A 7,417-nucleotide genomic window follows, 5' to 3' on the forward strand; every position below is an offset into this window, starting at 1 on the left:
AAATCACTCAAGAAGAAATCTAATTGCTCTGAATTTCCTCTGACTGCACTTAGTCACTCAAAATCGCTCTAAAATTTCTCTGAATGCAAGGTGATTAACAATGAAGTGTATTTGACTTTTTAACCTTTGAGAAAAACCCTAATCTTCCATTGACATAAATGATTGCTGGTGAAAGATATTGGATCTTTCTTAGAACATATCCATGCTAGATAGTCCTCTCCAATATCTAGAACATCTTCCAGAACCTCTTTCTGGAGCATATGCAACATCTTCATGAATTTTTCCTACCCCTAAGGCATGTGCCTTAGATACCAGATGAGCTTCATGTCGGGATATTCCCATCTGATGATTGTTCTCCAGTCTTCCTAACCCATCTCTGAGTATGATCTTGTTAGATTTCACTAACCTTCTCTTTTCCTTTCTCATTTGATCCTCCATTACTAACTGGTGAATTTTTGTTTCTACATAACTTAGCAATATGTCCAACTTCATTACATGCATAACATGTAACATTGTTCTTCTAAATTGCTTTGCTAAAACTAGTGAAATTGCTTGACCTGCATTGATTAACCATATGTCCAAATTTTCCACAAGCATAGCATTTAACATTCATTCTGCAATCTTTTGTCTTATGACCAACCTTATTGCATTTAGAACATTTACTGGGAGTAGCATCGTGGTTTTGATTTGCTCTGTTTATACATTGCCTAGAAATGTGACCAAATCTATTGCAAACAAAGCATCTACCATTGAATTTATAAGCATTGATTTGTCTTATCGATGCCTTATGGTTTTGATCTTCATTAGCAGTACCAGAACTCTGTCCTTGCTCAAATCCAAGTCCACTGGAATCTCCAATCTGCCCATGTCTCTTCAATAACTCATCAAGTTGTGTTGAGCTGATCTTGAATTTTTATTTATACTCACTTGCAATATTTAAACCTTCTCTTAGTATTATCTTTTGTCTCTCAAGATCTTGCTCATTACTCTAGGATTGTACCAAATCAGTTCTCAAAATATCATTTTCATGAACAAACCTACCACATTCTTCAAATTTGTTCTTCAGGGATACAACAAGATTTTCTTCCTTTTTCTTTTTTTCTTGAATGTCCTTAGACATCCTAATAGTTATAACTTGCATTTCATTCTTCATAACCATGTTCTCCTGACTCAATTTCTAACATTGTTCCTTAAGTGCATCTTTCTCTTCATCATCCTGATTTTTCAAAAGTTCCTTCCTTCTAGCTTGAACAGATGATAGCCTCTCTTGTATGAAAAGAATGAATTTCTTAGCAAATTTCAATTCATCTTGTAGCTTTAAGTTCTTCAACCTTTCAACATCATAATCTTCAAGTGCCATCTCAAGTTGCTTCTCCAAAGCCATATTCATGGATTCAGGGTTTCAAGATCTTCCTCAAGCTGTTAAACTTCCTTCGAGGTGCAAGGCTTTGATACCAATTGTTGGAAACCAATAACATTGAGAGGAGGGGTGAATCAGTGTTATAGTAGAATAGTAAATTTTAGCCTTATTAAAATATGCATACACCAACTGGTAACTGATATATATATATATATATATATATATATATATATATATATATATATATATATATATATATAATTGAAAGAAGTAAAGCAACCACTAAGCCAAACACATAAATGAGAATCATAACAAATAGATTTATACATGGAAAAGATCAAAGAGGAGAAACCACAGTGGGATTTGTGATCCATAATATCAATCCATTGGCCATATGAAGAGATATTACAAAATATTTCAGGCCTATCAATCTTTGTAATACTATTTATAAAGTCCTCTCAAAAGTGACGATTAATAGAATCAAACCCCTGTTGGATAAGATGATATCTGGAAATTAGAAAGGGTTTGTAAAAGGGAGAAATATTCTTGATGTTGCTATAGTTACTCATGAACTTATTCATTCTATGGAAAATAGTAAAAAACCATCCATGGCTCTTAAATTAAATATCTCTAAAGCTTATGATAGGGTTTCCTGGGACTTCCTCTTTGAGGTTTTGAAAATATTTGGGTTCAAAGGGAAATTCCTAAACTTGATTGAGCAATGTGTGTTCACTCCTAAATTGTCTATTCTCATCAATGGATCCCCTAAAGGATACTTCTCTTGTGGTAAAGGTCTCCTCTAGGGAGACCCCCTCTCTCCCTATATGTTCATCATTGTTTTAGAAGTTTTAGGTAGGAATATTGATATACTCAAAATGAGAGGAAAGCTAGAAGGTGTGAAGGTTGCTTCTAATCTTGAGCCAATCTTGCATTAGCAATTTGTAGATAACACAACAATTTTTGAAGAATCTTATGTCTCTTAAGATAAACTATGGAAAAGTGCCTTTGAAAATTATGCAAAGATCTCCAGGCAACACATAAATTATGAAATAGTAAGATTTTCTTCATGGATACTAATCCAACCCTTTCGGGAGAAGACTACGTCCATTTTAAAGTGTCAAACTACTATTCTCCTCGACTCTTATCTTGGGCTACCTCTCATCTCCAAATCCCCTTCCTAAACCTTTTGGAATGGCATAATTGAGAGATTTAAAAAAACTAGCAAGTTGGAAAGAGAAGCCCCTCAGAATGGTAGGAAAAATCCTTTTAGTGAAGTCCTTTCTCTAGAATATTCCTATATATTATCTCTCCCTCTTCAAAATCCCTGGTAATGTGGCTGAGAAGATGAAAAAAATCCAAAAAATATTCCTCTGGTCTGGTACTAAGGAATGAAGCAAACTATCCCTTTAATTTATTGGGATATGGTTTGTATACCTCTAAAAGGGGAGGTCTTGGTTTAAGGAAAATTAAAAACTTTAATAAAGCCTTTCTATTTAGAATGGGATGGAAACTTTTGGAAGGAGAAAAAGATTGGACTGAAATAGTGATAGCGAAATACCTCAACACCAAGAGAAGTAATTAATTCTTTAATCAAATTGATCTTCCTTTGGGATCCCCCATCTGGAATAATATAGCTAAAATAAAGAATTTCATGAAAACACATGGCAGAATGATAATTGGGAATGGTAATAAAACCAATTTTTAAGATGAAGTCTAGACTCAAAACTCTGCATTTGCTAATTAGCCCCAACTAAGAATTTTCAAGAACTACTTGAGTAGGAAATGTGGGTAAAAGGTTTGGAACTATGTGGATTGGGAAGGGAACTATGTAGCTTGGAAAAAAATTGAAGATCTGATTCATAAGTTTGATGACATCCCTGCCTTCTTCGAAATAAACTTTTAATAAGAACTACATAGCTTCTCTCTTTTCTTCCTAATTGCTCCTTCTTCCTACCTTATTCTGGGGATGAATGGATATGGAAACTTAGTTCTATATGCACCTTCTCTGTGAAATCGGCTTACCAAAGTTTTGAGGAGAAATTTCTAAAGAATTTAATTGGAAAGAGATATGGATAAAAGGATTAACCCAAAAAATAAATTGTTTTTGGTGGGCAACAACTCATGGAAGCATTCTTACTATTGACAATCTCAATAAAAGAGGCTTCTCCTTTGTTAATAAATGTGTTCTCTACTACTAGGAATTGGAAAGTATAGATCACTTATTCCATCACTGCAATTATGCTAAAGATATATGGGATGTAGTTATGAAGGATTTAAAAGTCTGTTGGATCCACCCGCAAACAATGAGAGATTTTATGAAACTCTAGCCCAAGTCTCCATACTATTATCCTGTGGTGTAAAACATTTGGCTCCAAACCCCTCTAATTATGGCTTAGAATTTATGGAAGGAGTGGAAAAATAGAGTTTTTAGGGAGGAAGAAAGAAACAACAAAGTCCTCTTCCACATTATCAAATAGTAGATCAAATAAAATATCAATGGAAGCCCTTCTGGCACTTCTAAAGTATTCCCAACTTTACTGGACCTTCGACTAAAGAAAATTTGGGGCATCAACCAAGACTTTTTCAGGCTAAATTGGAAAACTATGGAGCTAAGGAAGAATTACTACTAGAACCCTCCTCAGACTGGCTAGCTCAAATGCATCTTTGATGATTGCTCTAAAGAGAACCCTGGCTTGTTTGGTGCTAGAGGCTTAATCAGAGACCATAATGGATGGCTGAGAGAAATGTATGGTGCTAATATTGGGGTAGGATCTAGTAATAGAGTTGAAGCTATGGCGGTCTGGATGGGTCTTCCAAGACTCCAGAACCTCACAAGGGGGAATGTGGTTTTTGAAGGTGATTCAAATATGATAATTAACTGCCTAAAAGAGTCCACTATTGCCCAATGGGAGATTAGAGGAATAATAAATAATTTCATTCAACTATGAAAATCCTTTAAAAATGTTAAATTGAAACATATATTCAAAGAGGGTAATGTGGCTGCTGATGACATTGCAAATCAAGGATTAAGTAAAAATGAATGGTGGTTTTTTAATTTTGAAGACAACTCAATGAGACTTAAACAAATTCTTCCTAAAGAGAGACACAACATCCTCAGTCGATTGGAGTTAACCATTCAAGATGGACAGATGAAATCTTCTTTTGTTTTAGAAATGATTGCCAAAAATTTCAAATTTCAAAATAAGTGCCTGCCTTCTTACAATATGCATTGTAGGATTCTGAAGACTTGGATTAGTGGATTTATGTGGACCCAACTGCACTAAAAAAGGCATGACATGGATTTAAGAGAAAAGAAAGATCTAGAGAATGTTACAAATCTTAATTATCATTGCCTTGAAAGGTTTTATAAAGCTATTGATATCATTAGACGGATAGGCGGTGGCTTTAATTCTCTCAAGGTCTTTAGGATTAATAATAGGAAAAGAAATCTCACATGTGGGGATAGAGAAGACATCAAGAACAAAAAATTATCTCAAGGCCTTTAGGATTAATAATTGGTAAAGAAATCTCACATGTGGGGATAGCGAAGACATAAAGAACAAAAATGACTTTTTAAAGAGGAAGATTTTAGAAAGAAAAGTCAATGTGAAAAATCTTTGTTGTATTTCCAGTCACTTTTATAGAGTAAAACATCGCTCTACAAATTCAAATAACAAAATGGGGGGCCCTCTAAAATGGACAAAAACAAAAAACTGTGAGAATTTGTAGTGTAATGAGGAAATTTGGGAGTTATTTTAGGATGCGGGGCTCATACCCTATTTCCTTGCCATGAAAGGCTACAATCGCTCCCTCTTGGCTAGATTCTGCAACTCTTGGTAGAAAGGTGCAGTCTCTGTGGGAAGCATATCCTTTGTGGTGTTGCCTAAGTACATTGCGGAGGTTACAGGTTTGTAAAATGAGGAGAAAGAGTGGAGAAGCAGAGAAGTGGAGACTACAAAGATTACATGAAGAAATTATTCAAAGATGGGGGAAATCCTATTACGATTCAAAATGGGTAGTGGTTGTTATGCTCTTCCTAAACTTTTTCCTATGGTCAGTTATTTTGTGATGAGGTATTTTACTTTAGAAAGGAGCTATACTACTGTGCATGGATATCATTTTCCTATTCTCAACCATATTAGGCATGGTGAGAAAATGAATATTCCTTTTTTTCTAGTCTTGTCCCTTGAGTCTTGTATCTAGAATGGAGCAAACCCTCCACTCCATCAAGGTCTTATTTACCTACTTTATAAATATGCCTTTAAGAACTCCCTAAGCCATAACCATCTGATGCCCTCGACGAACGAAGAGGAAATCCCAAAGAAAAATCCCAAGAAGAAGCAGGGAACCCTTGCTAAAATTGAAGTTTTAGACTCCAAACCCTACCACTTGCCTGATTCCACTCCTCCGAGTAAGCCAAAGGGTAAGAAAATGCTTGAATAAATTGTCCCCCTACAACTTTCCCTTCTATGTGTCAACCCAGATAAAATAAAACTAAAATCCCCTAAGAACACTCCTGTCAAAACCAAAAAAACTGGGAAAGAGTCGACTAGAAAAAAGTATAACTATTGACCTGGACCTACATGGATCAAAGGATGGGAAATAAAAGACCCAAGATCAAGAAAGGAAAGAAAGTAGCTCAAGGGAGAGGAGATCAACCTGACTTAGAGCCAAGAAGAAGATATGTAAAGGGGAAAATGAGGAAATGGGAAATTATAAGGAGGAAGTCTATAACCTGGAAGAAAATAAGGAAAAATCCAGGAAGAACTCAGAGGATGAAGACTTTTAGGTTGAAGATGAAGACCGAGAGGAAACTTTCAAAGATGAGATGGAAGAAGATAGTGAGAAGGAAGGTAATGTTGAAAAAGAAGAAGACTCGGATAACCCTGATGAAATATTGTTGGCTCCTAAGTACCTTGATAATCAGGTAATGGTCCCTTGTTCTTAGGAACCCCAAACTGGAAAGGAAAATAATAAGGATATGGCTGAGAAATTAGAGAAGAAATAGGATAGAATTTCTAATCTAGAGGAGAGGAATGAGGGTTAAAAAAAATAATTTAAAAATCTCAACAATGCCTCTCGCACCCTCTGTTGTATCAGAGATGGTATCATGAATAAAGTTGTTATGGGGCTGGTGTCGAGATCTGGTAAAATCAAGAAGCAAGGTAGGATGCTGGAAAAATAAGGCAGGGAGGGGAGAGATTCCAATGATGGAGACAGGTAGATGGACACCTCGGAAAGTCAAATTGACAATCTCCAAAGGAATTGGAACTTGATCAAGAAGGACTAGTTGCTCTTTGGTTTTCTTTGGTTTTTATTGTGTTTTTTGTTATGATCTTTAGAAAGTTAATTCGCTGGGCCTGCGAGCTTTTATATTTGAACTCTATTATGTTGATCTATGATACTATTATGTTTATTATGGATATATACTATGATATTAGTGAGAATGGTAGATGCAATATTGTTAGAATTAGTAGATTAAGCTATAGGGATATGATGATATTTTATTACTTTTTAAAGAAGGGGCTCTACTTCTATGTCTTTTGGGATGATTGTTCTCTGATGGGTTAATGTTGTTGTGTGGTAATCATATTATTTCATAGATTCAGGGCCTTCTCCCACTTATAAAATCAAAAGCATTGTTAGCTTGAACCTAAATTTGCAATAAAGAATTCAAACATCTCACTGGTTTGGTAAAAAGTGAAATATGAGTATCAATAAAAAATTGACAAAACAATTTATCAAATTTATTTTATCCCATATGTTGAATAAATATTCACCTTGAAATCATATAACTTTTTGTTGAATTTGTGAGTGGTGTATGGTCAATACCGTAAATGAAACATATGCCATGATGAAGCTTCTAGATTCAAAGGCATAAAATATTCATGAATATAGTGTTGGTAATTGACACTCATTGGGTGATTTGAGGAGACTTTTGGTGGTTGATTATTTGTTTAGGGTTGTCATTGATGGAAACCCTTTGTGGTGATCCAACTTATCCAGAAGATGGAAGTAAATGGTAGACAGTTAACCAGTGAAATAGGGTATAACAGG

Source organism: Cryptomeria japonica, chromosome 3, assembly GCF_030272615.1.
Source record: "Cryptomeria japonica chromosome 3, Sugi_1.0, whole genome shotgun sequence".
Lineage (NCBI taxonomy): Eukaryota > Viridiplantae > Streptophyta > Pinopsida > Cupressales > Cupressaceae > Cryptomeria > Cryptomeria japonica.